We start from the raw sequence: 24,939 nt of genomic DNA, 5'->3' as shown, positions 1-24,939 counted from the left end.
AAGCGCTTGGGAAGTACAAGTCGGCAACGTGTAGAGACGGTCCCTACCCACCAACGGGCTCACAGTCTAGAAGGGGGAGACAGACAACAAAACAAAACAGGTGGACAGGCGTCAAGGTCGTCAGAACAAATAGAATTAAAGCTAGATGCACATCAGTAACAAAATAAATAGAATAGTAAATATGTACAAGTAAAATAGAGTAATAAATCTGTACAAATACATATACAAGTGCTGTGGGGAGGGGAAGAAGACAGGGCGGGGGGGTGGGGAGGAGGAGAGGAAAAAGGGGGCTCAGTCTGGGACGGCCTCTTGGAGGAGATGAGCTCTCATCATCATCATCATCAATCGTATTTATTGAGCGCTTACTGTGTGCAGAGCACTGTACTAAGCGCTTGGGAAGTACAAGTTGGCAACATATAGAGACAGTCCCTACCCAACAGTGGGATCACGGTCTAAAAGAGGGAGACAGAGAACAAAACCAAACATACTAACAAAATAAAATAAATAGAATAGATATGCACAAGTAAAATAAATAAATTTCAGTTGGGCTTTCAAGGGGGAAGAGAGCTAGCTTGGCGGATGTGTGGAGGGAGGGCATTCCAGGCCAGGGGAAGGACGGGGGCCGGAGGTCGACGGGGGGACGGGCAAGAACAAGGTACAGTGAGGAGGTTAGCGGCAGAGGAGCGTTTCTGTCAATCATTCTCATTTTGATTCCCTTTTTCTTTTGTATTTCGTAGGAATTCTTCTTTTAATTGAGCTTTTCAAAACTGTTGTCTTTTTTTTTTTTTTGTCTTTTTTTACCATTCCTTAAATGGGACAAGAAATTGGAAAAAACTCCCAGTGTTTATTAAAATTAACCTGAGGGCCATTTTCAACCATGGCTGATGAAAATTGGATGATGGCACAGCTGTCGTGTCCACAGTTCAGAGGGGTCTTAGAGATATATGCCCTACCTGTGATTTATTTTAATGTCATTCTCCCCCAACCCCGCAGAGACTGTAAGCTCCTTGTGGGCACGGATCATGCGTATTCATTCATTCATTCAATCGTATTTATTGAGCGTTTACTACGTGCAGAGCACTGTACTCAGTGCAAGTACAGTGCAAGTACAGTACAGTACAGTACAAGTTGGCAACATATAGAGATGGTCCCTACCCAACAGTGGGCTCACAGTCTAGAAGGGGGAGACAGAGAACAAAACAAAACATATCAACAAAATAAAATAAATAGAATAAATATGTACAAGTAAAATAAACAGAGTAATAAATACGTACAAACATATATACATATATACAGGTGCCATGGGGAAGGGAAGGAGGTAAGGCGGGGGAATGGAGAGGTGGAACATTATCATATACTATGTAATAATATACTATAATAGTATATATACTATACTATCAATCAATCAATCAATCATATTTACTGAGTGCTTACTGTGTGCAGAGCACTGTACTAAGCGCTTGGGAAGTACAAGTTGGCAACATATAGAGACGGTCCCTACCCAACAGTGGGCTGACAGTCTAGAAGGGGGAGACAGAGAACAAAACAAAACATATTAACAAAATAAAATAAATAGAATAAATATGTACAAGTAAAATAAATAAATAGAGTAATAAGTACGTACAAACATATATACATATATACAGGTGCTGTGAGGAAGGGAAGGAGGTAAGGCGTGGGGATGGAGAGGGGGAACATTATCATATTATACTATGTAATAATATACAATAATAGTATATATACTGTACTATGATACTATATATATTAGCGTGGCTCAGTGGAAAGAGCACGGGCTTGGGAGTCGGAAGTCATGGGTTCTAATCCTGGCTCCGCCACTTGTCAGCTGTGTGACTTTGGACAAGTCGCTTAACTTCTTTGAGCCTCAGTTACCTTAACTGTAAAATGGGGATTAAGACTGTGAGCCCCACCTGGGACAACCTCATCACCTTGTATCCCCCCCAGCACTTCGAACAGTGCTTTGCACATAGCAAGCACTTAACAAATGCCATCACTATTATTATTATTATTATTATTATTATTATTATTATTATACTCTCCCAAGAGCTAAGTACAGTGCAAACTGCAAGCACTTAATAAATCAATCAATCATATTTATTGAGTACTTACTGTGTGCAGAGCACTGTACTAAGCGCTTGGGAAGTACAAGTTGGCAACATACAGAGACGGTCCCTACCCAACAGTGGGCTCACAGTCTAGAAGGGGGAGACGGAGAACAAAACCAAACATATTAACAAAATAAAATAAATAGAATAGATATGTACAAGTAAAATAAATAAATGCCATTGATTGACTGATATTTAGTTCCCTGGCCAAAGATCACACCTTCTCTCCGTATGGCTGCAGCACATTTATCATTATTATTACCATGATGATGTCTTTTGTTGAGAGAGAGCAGTGCCACAGAAGAGCGTATCAGAGTGACCCTACTTAGGAACATGGTACAACACTCCCAAAGAGCAAGGGGCCAGGCGAGATATATTATATTTTCAAGGGTCCAACGCAACGGATGATATTTCAGTCACACCCATAGTCCTCGACAGTGTCATCAAACAAGAGAGACAGCCAAGGGTAGTCTTCAATTCGAGGTGTTTTGAGTTATGAGGACTAGCACAAGAGAGACAGCCAAGGGTAGTCTTCAATTCGAGGTGTTTTGAGTTATGAGGACTAGCACTTGGGAGTCTAAATATACATCCTGTTTCAGCTCGTCAGCACATCAATTTTTAGTTTACAACAGTTGCCTTCTTTTGAAACTAGCACAGGTGGTGGGGAAGTATGTGTGTGTGTTGCAGAGCGGGTGTGTGATCGGTGGGCATGGGAAACTGAGGTTAATTGGAAACATTAGTCAATCCATCGTATTTATTGAGTGCTTATTGTGCGCAGAACCCTGTGCTTTGTACAACAGAACAGTTGGTGGATGTTTTCCCTGCCCTACACCAGCTTACAGTCTAGAGGGGGAGAGAGACATTAATAAAAAGGAATAAATCATGGATATGTACATTAATGAAAAGGAATAAATCAAGAATATGTACATAAGTGCTGTGGAGCTGAGGGAGAGGTGAGTAACGGGTGTAAATCCAAGTGTAAGGGTGATGCAGAAGGAATGGGAGAAGAGGAAATGAGGGACTAGTCAGGGAAGGCATGGTGGGGGAGATGTGCCTCCGATAAGACTTTGAAGGTGGGGGTAGGATTGATATGGAGAGAGAGGACATTCCAGGCCAGAGGCGGGATGTGGGCGAGGGGTCGGTGGTGAGATGGAGGAGACTGTGAGCCCACTGTTGGGTAGGGACTGTCTCTATATGTTGCCAATTTGTACTTCCCAAGCGCTTAGTACAGTGCTCTGCACACAGTAAGCGCTCAATAAATACGATTGATGATGGAGGTACAGTGAGTGGGTTGGCATGAGAGTCGAGAAGTGGGAGGGTTGAGTTGTAGCTTGAAAGCAGCAAGGTAAAGTAAGAGGGGGCAAGGTGATTGAGTGCTTTAAAGCTGATGCTAAAGGAGTTTTTCTGTCTGATATAGAGGTGGACGGGCAACCACTGGAGGTTCATTCTTTCATTCAATGGTATTTATTGAGCGCTTACTGTGTGCAGAGCACTGGACTAAGCGCTTGGGAAGTACAAGTTGGCAACATATAAAGAGGGTCCCTACCCAATAACAGGGTCACAGTCTAGAAGGGGGAGACTTTCAACAAAACATGTGGACAGGCGTCAAGTCGTCAGAACAAATAGAATTAAAGCTAGATGCACATCATTAACGAAATAAATAGGATGGCAAATATGTACAAGTAAAATAAATAGAGTAATAAATCTGTACGAACACATATACAGGTGCTGTGGGGAGGGGAAGGAGGTAGGGTGGGGGGGATGGGGAGGAGGAGAGGGAAAAGGGGGCTCAGGCTGGGAAGACCTAGACTGTGAGCCCGTTGTTGGGTAGGGACCGTCTCTATATGTTACCAACTTGTACTTCCCAAGGGCTCTTAGTACAGTGCTCTGCATTCATTCATTCATTCATTCATTCATTCAATCGTATTTATTGAGCACTTACTGTGTGCAGAGCACTGTACTAAGCACTTGGGAAGTACAAGATGGCAACATATAGAGACGGTCCCTACCCAACAGTGGGCTCACAGTCTAGAAGGGGGAGACAGACAACAAAACAAAACATATTAACAAAATAAAATAAGTAGAATAAATATGTACAAGTAAAATAAATAAATAAATAGAGTAATAAATACGTACAAACATATATACATATGTACATATACAGATATACAGGTGCTGTGGGGAAGGGAAGGAGGCACACAGTAAGCGCTCAATAAATACAATTGAATGAATGAATGAATGAGGAGTAGGGAAACATGGACTGAACGTTTTTGTAGAAAATTGATCTAGGCAGTTAAAAGTCACAATGGAGGGCTTAAGGGGCAGTTTTAGAGGGCGGTGGAGTGGGAAGAAGAAAGACATACCCATTTCACTTCCGATGAAGTAAACTTCAGTTTCCTTATCGTGGAACATCCTTAACGCTACTGCGCTATATTACTCAACTGATTATGCAATTTTGTTTAAAATTAGCATATCTGATTGTGATTCAGGAACCAGTCCTCCATTTGTAATATTATTTCAGTCTCCTCCATTAGTTTGTAAGCTCTTTGAGGGCAGGGAATATGTGTCTTACTATTTTACTCTTGTATTGTTCCTAGTTCAGTGCTTAGCGCTCAGTAGAGTTGAAAAAAATAACATTGAATATTTAAAAGAGAAAACTGGTTTAAACATTTTGATGATATAATTTTCAGGAGACCTGGCTCTCTCAATATAGTCAATCATATTTATTGAATGCTTACTATGGGCAGAGCACAGTACTAAGCACTTGGAAAGTACAATAAATCAGTATAGACAATTCCTGCCCTTATAGATATGATATGCAATTGTGTTTCGTATATACTATTTTCATTATTTATTGTTGGCAACTACCATTTAGGAATGACCCAACGTTGGGTTACTCTTGGTGAAATGAGAATTTGCCCTTTTATTTTTTACCTAAAAAGGAAATTTAGCTCCAAGTGTATGGAAATTTGAAAGTTTAAAATGGCAGCATTCACTCGATGCATGATGGTCCTGAAATTCCAGAAATAATTTTAGACAAAACTGTGCCTGCAGTGCTTAGTACAGTGCTCTGCACACAGTAAGCACTCAATAAATACAATTGAATGAATGAATGAGTTACAAGTAGCATTATTGAACACCTCGTATTAGAGAAGTAGTGGGGCCTTGTGGAAAGAACATGGGCCTAGGAATCAGAAGACTTGGGTTCTAATCCTGGTTCTCTCACTTGCCTGTTTTGTGACCTTAGGCAGATCTCTTAATTTCTCCGTGCCTCAATTTCTTCATCGGTAAAATGTGAATTACATACCTTACCTCCATCCCTCTTGGACTGTGAGGTCCATGCGAGACAGGGACTGAGTCCAATATGCACATACTATATAATAATAATAATAATAATAATAATAATAATAATGGTATATCTGTCCTAGTGCTTAGTACCCCCTCTCAGGGTTGCACCTGGAGAGTTTCCAGTAGTCTACCAGTCTTGACTACGAGAGGATGAGTCAAACAGAGGCATACCCATTCCATTCCTAGCTTGGCCAGTGGCTAGCGAGTGGAAGCCAATCTGTTACAAGTCAAAACTCACCTGTACTGGGCAGCAGCAGCATAGGAGAGAGTCAAGTGCAGAGACTCGTTTACTGCGCAGAAAGAAAGAGGCAATGGTAAACCACTTCCATATTTTTACCAAAAAAATCTATGGATACACTACCAGAACGATTGCAGATGGAAGTAGGGCATTTTGGAAGAGATGTGTCTATGGCATCGCTATGGGTCAGACACAACTCGACAGCATAAGACAACAAGTGCTCAGTACAGAGCTAGACCCATAGTGCTTAACAAATACCATAATTATTACTAGTGGGCGCAAAGAATAAGTACCAGGGAACCTATCACAGAAATAACAATAGGGTGCCAGCTTTGCAGTTCAAGAATGGAGGAGAACTAGAGGTAGGGCTATCTCAGAGAGGGGCTAGAGAAAAAATGAGAAGCATAGACACACCTTGGGGCAGAAAGGAGAACTTTCAGGCACAAATACTGGGTCAGAGAGGTGGATACAGTCCCGTAAGCAGGGGGGTCATGGAAATGGACATGCAGTCAGACCCAAGTTGGGAGGGGATCACACAGACAAGGAATTAGAAAGACCCACATGGAAAGCCTTTGGAGCTCTGTGGGGATTCCATTTTATGCTAAGCCTGCGGCCAATAAGATCTAGAGAAATAATAATTAATAATTATGGCATTTGTTAAGCAGTTACTATGTGCCAAGCACTGTTCTAGGCACAGGAGTAGATACAAGGTAATCAGGTTGTCCCACGTGGGGCTCACAGTCTTAATCCCCATTTTACAAATGAGGTAACTGAGGTACAGAGAAGTTGAGAGGCTTGCCCAAGATCACACAGCAGACAAGTGGCGGGGCCGGATTAGAACCCACGTCCTCTGACTCCTAAGCCCGTGCCCTTCCCACTAAGCCACGCTGCTTCTGGTAGTGTTATTTAGTAGTGCACCAGGTACTTGGCAAATACAGGATACATAACTGACAGCCACAAAGAGTTTACACTCCTAAAGGAGAGACAAACATGAAAAGAAATGTCAAAATAAACAATTGAATAAACATATATTCCTGGATGCTGAAGACTGTAAGCTCGTTGTGGGCAGGGAAGATGTCTGTTTATTGTTGCATTGCACTCTCCCAAGCGCTTAGTACAGTGCTCTGCACACAGTAAAAGCTCAATAAATACGATTGAAAGAATGAAAGAAAGTTGAAAGAAGTTTTTAACTGCTAGAGTTGGGTGACAGGTTTAAATGGATTTATAAATGGAGTTTCTGGTCCCTACTGAGAGATGGGAAAGAACATGACAAAGAGATTTCCATAGTTACAGCTTCCCCCTTGGCCCCATTATTAGGGAGGGCAGCCCCTCAAATCCTGTCCCAGTTCTGCTGGGATGCTAGGAGCTCTCATCATCACAATTCATTGTATCATTTCTGACCTTACCAACCCTGAATTACCACCATCTAACCAAAAACTCCTAACCTGCCTTCTCTTCCGCACCCCAAGATCTCAAATCTGTAGACCCCTTCCATGGAATCCAAGCCTTCATGTCCCACGTGGGCTCCCTGCTCAATCTCTCCCCTCTTGCTACACAAATTCACATCTTCAAAACCACCCTCTCTGTTGAACTCAACTCTTTTTCCCTCTTTGAAAGCAATCTCGCATCACCAACCCTCAGCACAAGATTGCCTCCACAGAATGTTTCCTCCGCTCCTGAGCCCATGCCATAAAATCCTGCTGGTGGAAATCCAGGCACCAAGCTGCCTTTCAATTCATCCTTACTTGCTGTAACTCTGACCTCTTCCTGAGAGCACAATCCTTGGTTCTGTGACTCCTTCTCTTCTCACTTGACATTCATTCCTTTAGGGGCTGATTTGCTCCTGTGGCTTCATCCTACCTCTCTTATGCAAATGACTCCAAAATCTGTCTCACTAGCCCTGACCACTCTCCTTCCCTATTTCCTTCTATCATCATCACCCATGTCAATGGACTCCACCAACTATTCCAGACCTTTAACTCCCTTCTGAAGGCCCCCCTTCCTTCTCCCAGCCTGTTGACATTATCAACTTCCTTCTTGACAAGTCCAAAGTCAGCAGCTGTAAGCTCCAGTCCCCAACTATCATCAGCCCCAAATCCAAATTCTCATTCTCCTCAGTCATCTTTCAAAAGGAAATCTCCTTTCTAGTTTCAAAATCTACCACCTGTGCTGCCCACCCTATCCCTTCTCACCTTGAAAATACACTAGTACCCACCCTTCCTCCCTTCCTGACTGCCATCTTCAACAGCTCCCTTCTCCTTCTCCTTGAAACCTGCCCACTTCTCCCCTGCACCCCTTGCAAAAAAAAAAATTTGCTCTGGATCCTGCTGCTCCTTCCAGTTATCACCCCATCACCCCCTTCCCATTCCTTTCTCATCTCCTAAAATGGGATGTATAAACCCGCTGCCTCAACTTCTTCACTTCCACCTCCCTTCTTGTCCTTCTACAATGTGGTTTCTACACTCTATTCCACTGAGACTGTTCTCTCCAAGGTACACAATGACCCTCTTCCCGCTAAAAATAATGGACTTCCTCTTCAATCTCTCAATCATTACCTTCTCCTGGAAACCTTAACTAACCTTGCTTTTACTTACACAGCTCTCTTCTGATAATCCTTTGACCCCCTCAAGGTGCTCTTTCTCAGTTCCCTTTGCCTGCCGTTCCCTTACTTCCACTCACTAACGGAGGGTGTCCCTCAATCCTTGTCCTGGATCTCCTTTTCTCACTTTATATTCACTCCTTCGGTGAGCTAATCTACTCCTCCAGCTTCATCCTACCTCCCTTATGTTAATAACTCCCAAATCTTCTCACTAGCCCTGTTCACTCTCCTTCTCTGCAGTCTTGCATTTCCTCCTACCTCTGAAACATCTCTACGAGGATGTCCTACTGACATTTTAAGCTAATGTCCCAAACTGAATTCATCTTCCCTTCTAATTCCTCTCCCCTACCTAACTTTTCAATTACAGTCAGCACCACTACCACCCCCGGACTTCTGTTCTGAGGTCTGTAACCTTTACATTGTTATTGGCAGTCTTCCTCCTAAGACTCCTACTCTCTTTCAACCCCTAAATTCAGACAGTCAGCAAATCCCACTGTGTTTCCCTCCACAGTGCCTGCAGGGTCCACCTATACTCTCTATCCAGATGACCACTATCCTGGCCTAGGCACTTGTTATATCCTGGCTTGCTAAAACATTAGCCTCCTCTATTTATTTATTTATTTTACTTGTACATATATATTCTATTTATTTTATTTTGTTAATACATTTTGTTTTGTTGTCTGTCTCCCCCTTCTAGACTATGAGCCCACTGTTGGGTAGGGACTGTCTCTATAGGTTGCCAACTTGTACCTCCCCAGTGCTTAGTACGGTGCTCTGCACACAGTAAGCGCTCAATAAATACGATCAAATGAATTAGCCTCCACACCTATCTCCCTGCCTTCAGCCTCTTCTTCTGCCAGTCCAAATTTCACTCCTCTAACTGGATTACTTTTCTCTGACTTTAAGCTCATGTCTCCTCATGTCTCAGAATTTTTCAATGGTTGCTAGTTCCTCTGTACATCGAAGAAAACTCCTGACTAATGACTTATAGGCAATCGATCAGCTCTCTCCCTCCTATTTATCCACTCTCTTCTCCTACTACGCCCCAGCTCTTATCCTTTTTTTCTTAAATTAACCTGCTCACTGCTCTTCATTCTCAACTCTCCCACTGATGATTGTTTGCTCCCATCTTCTCTAGTGTCTGGAATTTTCTCCTCATTCAAATTCACCAGACTACAGCCCTCCACATTTTCAAAGCTCTTCTGAAATCACATCTTCTCCAGGATGCCTTCCCCAATGAATTACTAATAATAATGATGGCATTTGTTAAGCGCTTACTATGTGCAAAGCACTGTTCTAAGCACTGGGGGGATACAAGGTGATCAGGTTGTCCCACATGGGGCTCAAAGTCTTAATCCCCATTTTACAGATGAGGTAACTGAGGCTCAGTGAAGTTGAGTGACTCGCCCAAAGTCACACAGCTGACAAGTGGCAGAGCTGGGATTAGAACCCATGACCTCTAACTCCCAAGCCCATGCTCTCTCCACTGAGCCACACTGCTTCAATTATTAATTCAATTACTAATTTCCCTTGTTTATATGCCCCTCTCCTGCCTGTTCAGTACTTTTGTGCTACCTAAGCACATACATGCAACATCTAGTGGCACTTTTGTATATATATATATATATATATATATATATATATATATGTATATATATATATATATATATATACATATATATATATATACAAAAGATATATATATCTTATCTACTCTATTATTTAAGCACTAACTCACATACTTATCCACTTTTCATTCTTTCTCCTATTGGTAATTTATTCTAGTGCCCCTCTCCCCAGCTAGATTCTAAATTAAGAGCAGGGATCATGACAACTAATTCTGTTGTGCACAGCCAAGTGTAAAGTACAGTACTCAGCACACAGCAGATGTGCAGAAAATCCTATTGACTGATTAATTGATTGACTATCAGTCACTCTCTAGAATTGGCACCCCTGAACCCTGCCCTAATGAGGAAGACATGTGGACACAAGTCACCAAACAATAGGTAAAAGAGCAAGATTGAAAATATGAAAATCAATCTGGTCTAGTAGAGAAATCACGGGGTCTCTGAGTAAGAGGACTTGGGTTCTAATCCCCGCTCCACCGCGGGGCTGCTGTGTGACTTTGGGCTAATCTCTTAACTTCTCTGTACCCCATCTGAAAATGGAGATTAACACTGTGATCTCTATATAGGACATAGTAAGCACTTAACAAATGCCATCATTACATAGGACAGGGACTGTGCCCAACTTGATTATCTTGTTTCTACCCCAGCGCTTAGTAGAGTGACTGATTCGTAGTAAGTGCTTAACAAATGCCATTTAAAAACCCAGCAAATGATAAAAAGTATATATTTAAATAAATATAACATGCTATTGGATTTGAGTGTTAAGGTGATGGGGTTACAAGCATGTGAATTGCATGATCAGGAAAGTAGGACATTAAAAGTAAGTAACTGTCTCTTGGAGGAGGTGACATTTTAGGGAGCCTTCAAAGGTGGGAAGGGTTGTGATTTGGTGAATTTGAAGGGAAGAGGTTTCCATTTGTGGGGAAGGGCAAGACACTGGGACCAAAACAGGTTGCAAGCTCTGAGGGTAGTGTAAGAACAGTTTTGGATGGTAGCATGATGGACTGAAGAAAGAAGACTTCACAGGTCCAAAACAGAACGCCTTATCTTCCCATGCAAACCATGTCCTCCTCCTGTCTATCCTATCACTACAGACAGCATCACCATTTTCCCGGTCTCACAAGTCCGTAACCTTGGCATTATCTTTCACTCAATCCGCATATTAGAGAAGCAGCGTGGCTCAGTGGAAAGAGCCTGGGCTTGGGAGTCAGAGGTCATGGGTTCTAATCCCGGCTCCACCACTTATCAGCTGTGTGACTTTGGGCAAGTCACTTCACTTCTCTGGGCCTCAGTTACCTCATCTGTAAAATGGGGATTAAGACTGTGAGCCCCATGTGTGATAACATGATTACTTTGTATCCCTCCCAGTGCTTAGAACAGTGCTTGGCACATTGTAAGCGCTTAACAAATGCCATCATCATCATTATTATTATTATATTCAGTCTGTCACCAAATTCCATCAGTTCAACCTTCACAACATCTCTAAAATCCACACTATCCTCTCCATCTAAACTACTACCATGTTTATCCAAATACATATTGGATACTGGATTACTACATTAGCCTCCTTACTGACTCCTGTCTCTCCCCACTGAAGTTCATACTTCACGTTTCTGCTCTGATCATTTTTCTAGAAAAAATGTGTCCCCACTCCTTGTTTCTCATGTTTCCCTTGTTGCCATGTTTCCCCACTCCTAGATAACCTCCAGTGGTTGCCCATCCACCTCCACACAAACAGAATTCCTTAATGTGTTGAGCCCACAACAAGCTGCCTTAGTGACTGTGTGTGATCCCGTGAACAACATCACCTCGCCCCCTCCTACCTCACCTCCCTTCTCTCCTTCTACAGTCCAGCCCACACCCTCCGCTCCTCTGCCGCTAACCTCCTCACTGTGCCTCATTCTTGCCTGTCCTGCCGTCGACCCCCGGCCCACGTCCTACCCCTGGCCTGGAATGCCCTCCCTCCACACATCTTCCAAGCAAGCTCTCTTCCTCCATTCAAAGCTTTTCTAAGAGCTCACCTCCTCCAAGAGGCCTTCCCAGACAGAGCCCCCTTTACCCTCACCTCCTCCCCATCCCCCCGCCCTACTTCCTTCCCCTCTCTACAGCACCTGTATATATGTTTGTACAGATTTATTACCCTATTTATTTTACTTGTTCATATTTACTATTCTATATATTTTGTTAATGATGTGCATCTAGCTTTACTTCTATTTGTTCTGACGACTTGACACCTGTCCACATGTTTTGTTTTGTTGTCTGTCTCCGCCTTCTAGACTGTGAGCCCGTTGATGGGTAGGGACCGTATCTATATGTTGCCAACTTGTACTTCCCAAGCGCTTAGTACAGTGCTCTGCACACAGTAAGCGCTCAATAAATACAATTGAATGAATGAGGGAGGTGTGGCTTTCTCTCCCTGCTCTACCTGGTAATGGGCCTGGACCAATCAATGACTGCAAGTAGAGCCACAGCTGCGATCCCTAGGTTAGATAAAAGGCTCTCGTTTGGATTTGCAAGGGGGCATGCAAAAAATATGCAGAGACGCAACAAGAGAAAAAGGGAGGCATGCTGGAGAAGCAGAAGCAACAAGAGAGCAGCACTCAGAAGCAGCAGAAGGCAGCAGCACTTGGAAGCAGAAAGAAGAAGCATTGGCTGAACGGGTTCCCTTGACCAGCAGACTGGTATTGGACCCTTGGTGGAATGGAGTGAGTGAGTGACTGTGTATATGTGTCACTCCCTTGCACATTGGTAAAACAAAGTAAAACCTTTCCACAGAAATCTTGTTGATCAGAGGTCTGGTTTGACTTTACAATGTGTCACTGAGGCTTTCCCAGTCCAGGAAGATCCCGGTTGGTACAAGCCAGGGGTGGGTGCATTGACTATAAAGCCCTCAATTCATTCATTCATTCATTCAATCGCATTTATTTAGCGCTTACTGTGTGCAGAGCACTGTATTAAGTGCTTGGGAAGTACAAGTTGGCAACATATAGAGACGGTCCCTAACCAACAACGGGCTCACAGGCTAGAAGGGGGAGACAGACAACAAAACAAAACATGTGGACAGGTGTCAAGTTGTCAGAACAAATAGAATTAAAGCTAAATGCACATCATTATCCAAATAAATAGAATATTAAATATGTACAAGTAAATTAAATCACATTGCCCCTTTCTACTTTACCACGCTGCTCTCCTACTACAACCCAGCCCGCACATTTTGTTCCTCTAATCATCATGATCTCAACTATCTTGCCTCCAACCTCTTGCCCACATCCTGCCTCTGGCTTGAAACACCCTCCCTCTTCATATGGGACTGATGATCGCTCTCCCCACTGTCAAAGCCTAATTAAAAGCACATCTCTGACCTTCCCTAAGCCGTTATTTCCTCCTCTCCCATTCCCTTCTGGCCTTCCTTTGAGTTTGTGCCCTTGATTCATCCCTCCCTCAGCCCTACAATATTACGTACATATCTGTAATGTATTTATATTAGTGTCTGTCTCTGCACACAGTAATTTGAGGTGGGGACACTAGTAAGGAAAACGTTGGAGAAATTCAGACAGTGGGGCAATGAAGGCTCCATTAGAGTAGTGATTCATTCATTCAGTCATATTTATTGTGTGCTTACCCATGTGCAGAGCACTGTACTGAGCACTCGGCAACAAATAGAGACAATCCCTACCCAACAACAGGCTCACAGTCTAGAAGGAGGGAGACAGATAACCAAGCAAAACAAGTAGACTTGCATCAGTAGCATCAATATAAATAAATAGAATTATAGATATATACACATCATTAATAAAATAAATGGAGAAATAAAACAATAAATATGCATACATATACACAAATGCTGTGGGACGGGGAGGGGGTAGAGCAGAGAAAGGGAGTAGGGGTGATGGGGAGGAGCAGAGGAAAGGGGGGCTCAAACTGGAAAGGCCTCCTGGAGGAGGTGAGCTCACAGGTGATCAATCAATCAATCAATCAATCATTTATTGAGCACTTACTGTGTGCAGAGCACTGTACTAAGCGCTTGGATAGTACAAGTTGGCAACATATAGAGACAGTCCCTACCCAACAGTGGGCTCACAGTCTAAAAGGGGGAGACAGAGAACAAAACCAAACATACTAACAAAATAAAATAGAATAGATATGTACAAATAAAATAAATAAATAAATAAATAGGGTAATAAATATGTACAAACATATATACATATATACAGGTGCTGAGGGGAAGGGAAGGAGGTAAGATGGGGGGATGGAGATGGGGGCGAGGGGGAGAGGAAGGTGATCACAAGGCTGGAGAGAATGAAAGATCTATGAAATATTACAGAGAAAGAACCAGCAGGATTTAGAGTCCCATTGAACGTATAGGTAAAAGACAGAGGAATCAAAGACGACACCAAGTTTCTAGGGCAGGGATGAAGACAGTGTTGTCGACGATGTAAGAATTAGGAGGAAAGAGGAGTTCCAGTTTGGAATATTTTGCATTTAAGTGCTTGCAGGCCAGCCAGGTGATGTCCTGCAGGCAGAAGAGAGGGTAAACTACAACAAAGGACAGGATTGGAGATTTGGATTTAGGAGCTCTCCAACTAGACCTGATAACTGCAACAATGTGAGCCCATGAGCCCACCAGGAGAATGTGTGGAATGAAAGAGGTTTTGGGACAATCCAGGTGGGCCAGCACAAAGGTCTGTCATAGAATCAACACTGACCCTCCTCTAGACTATAAACTCACTGTGGGCAGGGACTGTGTCTACCAACTCTGGTATATTGTAATCTCCCAAGTGCTTAGTACAATGTTCTACACACAGTGTGCGCTCAATAAACAGATCGATTCATCACCAGACCAGTCTTGATTTGAAACCTTTTGATGCCGCAAAGTCCCAGGGACAGTTACCTCCTCAACCTGATAGTCCAATAATCAAAATGCTGTCTCTCTGATCCATTTTATGATGAAATGTTTATGTAACAATTGGGTGAGTCATCCTGGCAAAAATGACACAGAACCATACACAAAAGACTCACCACGTTGTCATTTTTGCCTCGGTGCCTAGACCAGGAACAGATCCAGAGCTGAGTTTAAAAAAAATGAGCTACTAGCCCTGAAACTCCTTAAATAAATCCAGGGCTTAAACTGAGGACTTTCTCACATTACATAGCCAACTCTCTTCCTTTAATCCCTATCCAGTTCTTGGTGGTAGAGGGAGAAAAGTCCAGGAAATGTCCCTTTGGAAAAAATTGGGAACAGAAAGAGCTGCCCTCTGGGATGAGCACTTGGTATCTTTGTTTCTTTTCCTTTTCATGAATGTTCGGCAGAAGTACAAGGTTAAAAACTGGCTGGGGGAATTGCATTGTAATAATAGAATTAATTCAGCTCCCTCTGGGTGCAGTGCTTGTGTTAAACGTTTGGGAAAGCACAAATGAATCCCAAGACACATTCTCTGAGCCCAAGGAGCTCTAATGGTGTCACATCCTAATATTTTCAAATCAGCTAATCAGAATAATTGACCAAACAATTGATTTTATATATATATATATACACACACTTCCATATACACACATATATGGAAGGATATGCAAATGCTAGAGGTGGCTAATGATTGATATGTGATGAAGAACTTCATGGGGAAGGAAGTGGAGATAGGAGAGGTGATAGTGAGGTGTAGTAAGAAGATTGGCTTGAGAGGAGCAAAGTGGGTGAGCTGGGGAGAGGTGGTAGGAGAGAGCAGATTTATACAAGTTGTTGCCAACTTGTACTTCCCAAGTGCTTAGTACAGTGCTCTGCACACAGTAAGCGCTCAATAAATACGATTGATTGATTGATTGATTGATATAAGATGATGTGAGTTGGCAGAAAGTCTTGAAAAACTCAAGAAGCAGTGTTCCCTAGTGGATGGAGCTTGGGTTTGGGAGTCAGAAGAGCCTGGGTTCTAATCCCAATTCTGCCACCTATCTGCTGGGTGACCTTGGGCAAGTCATTTAACTTTAAACAAAGACTGAGAAGCAAACCACAACTTGTCAACTGCTGTAAGAGAGTTTAGAGTGTGTAAGAGGGTTTTAGAAGCTTTTATTTTACTCATCAGCTGTATGACTTTGGGCAAGTCACTTAACTTCTCTGTGCCTCAGTTGCCTCATCTATAAAATGGGGATTAAGACTGTGAGCCCCCCGTGGGATAACCTGATCACCTTGTAACCTCCCCAGCGCTTAGAACAGTGCTTTGCACATAGTAATCGCTTAAAAATGTCATTATTATTATTATTACTACTTAACTTCCCAGGGCGTGTGTTACCTCGTCTGTAAAATGGGGATTGAAACTGTGAGCCCCATGTGGGATTTGGACTGTGTCCAATTTAATTATCATGTATCTATCTCACCACTATAGCCTGACACGCAGTTTGTGCTTAACATATACCATAAAAAAAGGTGGAAATCCATGAAAGTCTCTCTCACGTCATATTACTTGTTTTTTTCCTCTTCTCTTGCCTTGCTTTCCCAATTGTCTTTTTAATTAAAAAAAACCCTTTTTCTTTTGCTTTCAGCAGAACATTCCTGCAGTATCCTTAGTTAACCCTCAGACATTATCAGAACTCTCATTGTCTTTTGCATTCAATTAGTTCTTTTTACCAAAAGTTTAAATGCTTATTTTAAAAATGCACAGGGCAAATGCTATATTTTTGTGGCATGAATTTTAGTTGCATTGGGAAAGAAAAGATATGCCATGCGAAATTTATATAACAACTTATCGATTGAATGTTGGCATGTCTGGAAAAACCATCACTTTCTTTGGGAAAAAATAATTAATTAAAATTAGAGCTTAAAATTAAGACTGGAAGAATTTAAATTCTTCCAGAACCAAGAAAATGCAGTATTTCACAAAATATCACTTTATTTCTTTCCGTTGGGCAATTTTTACATTACGATTATGGAAAAGCCCCGTTTCCTCTTCTCCCACACCCTTCTGCATCGCCCTGACTTGCTCCCTTTATTCTTCTTCCCTCCCAGCCCCACAGTACTTATGTACAAATCCGTCTTAATTTATATTAATGTCTGCCCCTGCCCCACCTAGAGTCTAAGCTCATTGTGGTCAGGGAATGTGTCTGTTCATTGTTATATTGGACTCTCCCAAGTGCTTAGTACTGTGTACCGAACACAGTAAGCCTTTAATAAATATGACTGACTGAATGAATGAATGAAAAGTAGTTTTGGGCAAATACTCGAAAGTAGACTACGGTCTTCACAGACTTGGCAATGCATTCAAACACAGTCACCAATTTTCCTTCTTGCAACAACCTATCATACTCTAACAGAGGTAGCTCCCCTTTGTGATAAGGCCCTGCATTATTTTCTAATAAATATCTAATTAATATCTAATGAAAGCACATCTCCTCCAAGAGGTCTTCCCTGACCAAGCAAACTCTCATCTCTTCTCCCACTCCCTTTTGTGTCACTTGCACTTCGATTTGTGCCCTGTATTGGCCCCTCCCTCAGCCCCACAGCACTTATGGCAGCGTGGCTCATTGGAAAGAGCCCGGGCTTTGGAGTCAGAGGTCATGGGTTCAAATCCCGGCTCCGCCAACTGTCAGCTGTGGGACTGTGGGCAAGTCACTTCACTTCTCTGGGCCTCAGTTACCTCATCTGTAAAATGGGGATTAAGACTGTGAGCCCCAAGTGGGGCAACCTAATCACCGTGTATCCTCCCCAGCACTTAGAACAGTGCTTTGCACATAGTAAGTGCTTAACAAAGGCCATCATTATTATGGACATATCTACAGTTGATTTATTTATATGAATATCTGTCTCCACCTCTAGGCTGTAAGCTTGTTGTGGGCAGGCAATGTCTGCCAACTCTGTTGAATTGTACTCTTCCATGCCCTTAGTATATTGATCTGCACACCGTAAGCACTCAATGAATATGATTGATTAATTGATTATGAATAAAAAAGGTGTGCTTGTCTTATGCTGTCAAGTCGTCTCCGACCCATAGCAACGCGATGGACGCATCTCTTCCAGAAACCTCACCTCCATCTGCAATGTATCCATCTGTAATGTACCCATAGAGTTTTCTTGGTGAAAATATGGAAGTGGTTTACCATTACCTCCTTCCCTGCAGTCTCCTTCCTCGACTCTCTCCCATGTTGCTGCTGCCCAGCACAGTTGAGTTTTGACTTGGAGCCGATTGCCTTCCACTCGCTAGCCACTGCCCAAGCTAGGAATGGAATGAGTAGGTCTCTGCCTGACCCTCCCTTAGTCAAGACTGGTAGAGTACTGAAAACTCTCCAGGTGCGACCCTGCGAGGGGAAAAAAAAAGGTGTGCACCTCCGGACTATTCTTTCTTCCAACATTCTTGGTGTCAGAAATCCCACTGAAAGGTTATCAAGAGTTTGTTTGTTTGATTTTTTGTTTTATGGAACTCGTTAAACACTCATCATGTGTCAAACATTGTTCTAAGCACTGGGGTTGGTACAAGTCAATTAGGTCGGACACAGTGCCTGTGCTGCATGGGGCTCACAGTCCCCAGGGAAAACAGGTTTTGAATCCCCATTTTACAGTTGAGGAAATAGGCCCAGAGAAGTTATTTGCCCAAGGTCTCACCCTGCTTGACACATAGTAAGTGCTTAACAGACGATAATAATAAAGATATTCATTCAATCGTATTTATGAACTGCTTACTGTGTGCGGAGCACTGTACTAAGCGCTTAACAACAGTCATTGCCCGAGCCAGGATTACAGCCTAGGTCCTCTTATTCCCAGGCCCATATTCTTTCCAACTGGCCACACTGCTTTTTTATGATGATGACCTTACTCAATATTCTGAACTTTAAAAAAAATCATTTTCATGATAGGGAAAATGAAAATAATTATGCTTTATCTGAGAGACTGGATGTTCAATGCATTTATTATTTATTGCACATTCAGTAACGTGCTGACTATACATTTCTACCAAATGGTGCAGAACAAATATCTTTATGGCCAAAGTATACAAGATGCTAAAGATCATACACATTTGTAAATTAATAAAAATGTGTTTCTAATGTTTTTTCCTTTTATAGAAAACAATTTTATTTAGGCACAAACACAAAACAAGGTTAAGGAGATTTTTCTAAAAAGAAATCTTACTAAAGCAAAAATGCAAGTCAACTAACAACCCTTTTGAAAAAAAAACATATTTACTATATATATAATTCACTTCATTCCTTAATACCTTCTTTATTTTACTCTTCCTTTTATACTAACCCTTGCATGAAATTGTTGCATTTTGTTTCCAAGATCCATGTAATTCATTTACAATGTTACTCTTTCTGTGACTTATGGTTTGACAATCTGATCAACATTACAAAGGGTTTTCTTATTATATTTTCTTTAAAGCTCTGATTTTTAAAAGAAAATTATCTATGTCCTATCAGGACCCGGGGTTTATTATTAGTTGTTCTTGCCTTTACGAACCTTTTAATTTTTTTCTTCACAAAACGTACAGCATGGTTAGGTGGTTTGACTGCTATATGGAAGGCATAAATATAGGTAATCTTACTTTCACAGCAGATCTGCTCTAAGGTTAATATATCACAGCTGAAGACCATTAGGAAATTAAAACCCCAATTCTGATCTCAAGATAGCAGCAGTACTGCACATTTAGAGTAATGCACACAGAAAATAACAGCTGATTTGGGAATTCCCTTTACATGAACTTTCCATGGAAGGTTCATTTCTGACACTTTACTTTTGAGTCTCAGCCATTTTACTAGACAGCAGTCCTGGATCCATGAAACGCTTTGAGCCTGTAACATATCAGAATGCAATTCTGGTCTTGATCCCATTGATTGAAAAGCATTTCAATTCAACTAAAGCAAAACAACAATATCCCTGAACAAGCAGAAGAGATCTGAGCAGTAAACACTATATACGTGTTTAAAAATTACGACTCCTTTCTTCCAAGACATACCTACCAACTCTCCCTCCAAACATATCTTGGTTTTACTTAAAAGTTGAACTGATAGTCCACAAGATTCTTTATGGAAAGTAATGAGATGTGGTTAGGAAAATGTGAAAAGTGCCTGGTATTCACTATTTTCTTCTCTGAAAATCTGTGTTTCACATAACCTAAACTTTAATGATTCCCAGACACTAGGTACTGCCCATAAGGATTTCCTGTTTAAAGAAAAAAAAAAATCCAAATGAATTTGACTGCAGAGTCTATTCCTCATAGAATATGGAAAAATTGAATTTATGTCAAAACCTGTAACATATGCAAGGGAAACTTGAAATAGGGACACGGAAAGCTCTGAGAGAGGTTAGATGCCATTTTCCGCCCACAGCTGAAAGGGCCCACACTCTTCATCTTTTCCAATGCACTTAACAAGCCTGTTTTTCTCCTTCCTTTGAGACCTCAGTTATCAATAGTAACCTGGTAAATCTTTGTTCTTAGCTGGTTTGGGAATTTTTAGGTTTCTGTGACCTTAGGAGCTTTAAAAAGGTTGGTATTGCTTTTATAGAAAGTTTGACCATCATCTCAGCATTTCACACTGTCTCATTGAAACATCTTTCCTAATTAAATGGCTTTTAACAAGTTCTCTAGATGTAACAATACGAAATGATGAAATAATTTACTTTATTTAAAAACTAGTAATAGTAGTCTAATAGGTTTAATTGAAGCCAAAAATGATGCTATTTGATTACTCAAAGTTCTGTTCCACTTAATCATATTTATTGAGCACTTTTACTGTGTGCAGAGTGCTGTACTAAGCACTTGGGAGAGTACAATACAACAATGTAATGGAGTTACAAGATATATTCCCTACTCACAATGAGTTTAAAGGCTCGTCGGAGGTTATACAATTACATAAACATTATTTTAGGACAAATAGCCATAAATCTGTGCAGCAGACAACTCTTAAAAGTACAGCCTTTTTTAGATGTGAACAAGGAAAATATATTTGTTGCTTCTGAACTGTATGAGTGCTTTCGTTAGAAAAAACATTTTTCCTCATTTTTTCTTAATACTTAACAAATGCGCTTGGAATATATAGGCCAATCTTAACCTTCCTAACCTTTGTGGCTACCTTTAATGGGATCATTTCTGGTATCATTAAGCATTAGCATAAATGACCTGACACTAGTTTACCTAAAAAATGTCAGCTACTGTTGAGTCATATGTACACTGTACGAAGTGATGAGGAGTTTGCATTTACTTGGTGGATTCAGGATATGGAGGTGACCAATCTGAATATTTCAGACAAAAAAAAATACCTAACCTTCTTTTTCCAATTACTTGGGCAGCCACTTGTCTGCTGGGTGACCTTGGACAAGTCACTTACCTTCCCTGTGCCTCAGTTTCCTCATCTGTTAAATGAAGATTTAATATTTATTGTCCCTCCTACTTTGATTGTGAGCCCTATGTGAGACAGGGACTGTGCCTGACCTGATTGATTTGTATCTACCCCAGCACTTAAGAACAGTGCTTAGCACATAGTAAGCACTTCACAAATACCATAATCATCATCATCATCATCAACAACACTGGTCTTTAAAACTGCACTGTACCATTTCTGGACTTTTATGAGTCCATGCTTCTTGTGAAATTTGGTTCAAAGTGATAGGGGCACTTATTTTGTTGTGCCTCTTTTTAGAGTGAACGTATTCAGGAAATATTTAAAACCTTTTTGCCCCACTACACCTTAATATAAAAAACACCCTTCCTTGTGGACAGCCTCCCTTGGGCTTAGTACAGTGTTCTGAATCCAGTAAGTGCTCGATAAATATGATTAACTGATTGACTGGGAAGTTAAAAGCTAAAAATGATTTTGATGAATATTTACTGTTCCTCAAATCAACTGCCTCTTTTGAATCACAAGGAAAGTCAGAGTATAACCTGGTTTTTTTTTAGACGTGTATTCAATTTATAGTCAAGAAACATGAGCGTAATTTCCATTTCACTGACTCTTAGCTCCTGAGATTTAAGTAATGCAGATAATTGTTATATTTCCTGAAAATGTAATATTTTATCTACCAAACTATTTTTCACTTTTTGGTCCTCTGAGAGAATTTCTCTGAAAGAACTAAATCACTGCAATCCTCTCCCTCATTTCTATTCTTTATCAAAAATTCTCACAAATTATTTTCCTTTTGGAGCCCCGATAAGGCCCATCACATTTATGAAATAGCCTATTATTGAAAAAGCCTATTATTGTATTTAGCAATCATCCGGGATTCCCCATTCTTAAAGAACTTTAAAAACATTAACTAATCCGTCTACCAAGTTCTCCAAACCAAAACCTGTGGTTCCTACTTTATAGAGTGGGAATCTGTCCTAGTGGATTGAGCAGGGACTTGGGAGTCAAAAGGAACTGGGTTCTAATCCTGGCTCTGACACGTCTTGCTGTGTGATCATAGGCAAGTCACTTAACTTCTCTGTGCCCCAGTTACCTCATCTATAAAATGGGAATCAAGACTCTGAGCTCCATTTACGACATGTATTGTATCTACCCCAGTGCTTAGTACAAAACCTGGCACATAGTAAAGTTCCTGGAATGCCCTCCCTCCTCAAATCCACCGACAATTATTCTCCTCCTCTTCAAAGCCTTACTAAAGGCACATCTTCCCCAAGAGGCCTTCCCAGACTAAGCCCGATTTTTCTTCACCTCTCACTCCCTTCTGCATCACTCTGACTTGCTTCCTTTGCTCTTCCCCCATTCCTCTGCCTCACGGTACTTGCGAATATATCTGTAATTTCATTTATTTATATTGATATCTATTTATTTGTACTTATTTATATTGATGTCTGTCTCTCCCCTTCTAGATTGTGAGCTTGTTGTGGGCAGGGATTGTCACTCTTTATTGCTGTATTGTACTTTCCCAAGCACTTAGTACAGTGCTCTGCACACAGTAAGCTCTTAATAAGTATAACTGAATGGATGAATTGAATGAACAAATACCATAAAAAACAAAGTTCTGATTTTAGCAAACTAAAACCGAGGAAGCAGTTAGTTCCACAGTAGGGTTTTTAGGAACCAGATCTCTTTTCGCTTTCTCCCATGGGGGAGAAAATACGATTTTTGTCTTTTATTAATTCAACCAGCAGTGGGTCTATTTCAATGACCCAGTGAAGGTGTCTCACTGGGTTAACGGAACTGAGAGTACTTGACCTTACAGAAGTTGCAATATCATCACCTCTAAGAGAAAAATATAATCATGGACTCAAATATCAAATAATGATCCCAAACACATATTTACAGTCAATCCAAATTTATGCAAACTTTTGGAGTTTCAGTCACATAACCAACTGATAGAGGATATCTAGCCGTTTTTCACTCTTGTTCCATCCCCCTCAACCCTGCCGCTGAACTCCCATGTTTCCCAGAGTGCAAGGAAACTGGTGGTTATGTAAGGTATGGAGTAAGGATACTGGCAGCAGCTGTCAATCATGTGGGCGTGCAAGCAATCAGGAGGCATGCCCAAAGAGACAGCACCAAAGATCTGATATGTACCTTGTTACCTGAGCTCATTCCTTTCTCCAGACCCACTCTGCTAAATTTTGACATAAGTTCCTGTGCCCTTTTGTTAATTTGAAAATAAAGCTCCCAATATAAAGCAATAAAGCAAAATAGCAAGATCAAAAATTACTTTCTTTTGGATTATCATGCCAGGTTCATTCATTCATTCATTCAATCATATTTAAAAAGAAATAAATAAAATAAATTTTGGTATTTGTTAAGCGCTTACTATGTGCAAAGCACTGTTCTAAGGGCTAGGGAAGGATACAAGGTGATCAGGTTGTCCCATGTGGGGCTCACAATATTAATCCCCATTTTCCAGATGAGGTGACTGAGGCCCAGAAAAGTGAAGTGACCTGCCCAAAGTCACACAGCTGACAAGTGGCAGAGCTGGAATTTGAACCCATGACCTCTGACTCTGAAGCCCAGGCTCTTTCCACTGAGCCGTGCTTGAGCACTTAATGTGTGCACAGCACTGTACTAAGTGCTTGGGAAGTACAAATCGGCAACATATAGATTCATACACGCAATACTCTAATTTTTGTTCTAATCTTCATCATCATCATCAATGGTATTTTTTGAGTGCTTACTGTGTGCACAGCACTGTGCTACGTGCTTCGGAGAGTACAGTACAACAGAATTGGTAGACAGGTTCCCAAGCCAGTGTGACCCTACAGCCTAGTACACTCACTTTTTCATTAACCGATATTTTCTTTACGAGACTTGGCTAAAATGTTGTTTGGAAATTGGGGAAAGGTCATCCAACTGTGTGAGCCTCTTTGGATAATAATAATAATAATAATGGCATTTGTTAAGCGCTTAGTATGTGCAAAGCACTGTTCTAAGCACTGGGGAGGATACAAGGTGATCAGGTTGTCCCACGTGGGGCTCACAGTCTTAATTCCCATTTTACAGATGAGGTAACTGAGGCACAGAGATGTTAAGTTACTTGCCCAAGGATATAATGAGTCATGGGGTCCAAAGAAATGGCTTTTGCATGCAGGAGCAGGAAGGTTGAGAACGACAACAGAATGAGAAGCAGCGTGGCCTAGTTTATAGGACATGGTCCTGAGAGAAGAACCTGTGTTCTAATTCCAGCTCTGCCACGTGTCTGCTGTGTGACTTTGGGCGAGTCATTTAACTTCTCTGAGCCTTAGTTAACCTCATCTGTGAAATGGGGATTAAGACTGTGAGCCCCATGTGGGACATAGACCGTGTCCAACCTGATTACCTTGTATCTACCTCGGAGCTTAGAATAGGGCCAGGCACTAGTAAGCGCTTAACAAATACCATTAAAAAAATGTGTAGGGTTTTGAAAGAACATAATCCCCACGATGTGGGAGAATGGGATGTGATTTTAGTTCCTCCCCTACCTCTCGGAGAAGATCAGCAAATAGCTGTGAAATGGTTTGAGTTCCTCAGCTGAAAGGAACTCCAGTGATTTGTATAATTTACTAGGAAACTAAGACAGAGACCCTCAGAAATTTACATCTTCTTGGAATTAGGTGGGGATTTCTGGGC

At 41.4% G+C, this 24,939-nt stretch overlaps 2 non-coding genes across 2 annotated transcripts; one reads left to right on the top strand and one right to left on the bottom strand.

Annotated features, from left to right (window-relative positions):
• Window positions 1-5,561: 5,561 nt before the first annotated feature.
• On the top strand, window positions 5,562-5,699 carry LOC119926089. The gene has a single exon (XR_005450001.1). It is a non-coding gene; the product is annotated as a small nucleolar RNA SNORA7 (small nucleolar RNA).
• A 12,396-nt stretch (window positions 5,700-18,095) lies between these two features.
• LOC119925925 lies at window positions 18,096-18,229 on the bottom strand. The gene has a single exon (XR_005449852.1). It is a non-coding gene; the product is annotated as a small nucleolar RNA SNORA7 (small nucleolar RNA).
• Between the last annotated feature and the right edge of the window lie 6,710 nt (window positions 18,230-24,939).

This window comes from Tachyglossus aculeatus, chromosome 3 (genome assembly GCF_015852505.1).
Source record: "Tachyglossus aculeatus isolate mTacAcu1 chromosome 3, mTacAcu1.pri, whole genome shotgun sequence".
NCBI lineage: Eukaryota > Metazoa > Chordata > Mammalia > Monotremata > Tachyglossidae > Tachyglossus > Tachyglossus aculeatus.
Note: the sequence above shows the minus strand (reverse complement) of the source record. Positions and strands in the feature narration are given on the sequence as shown.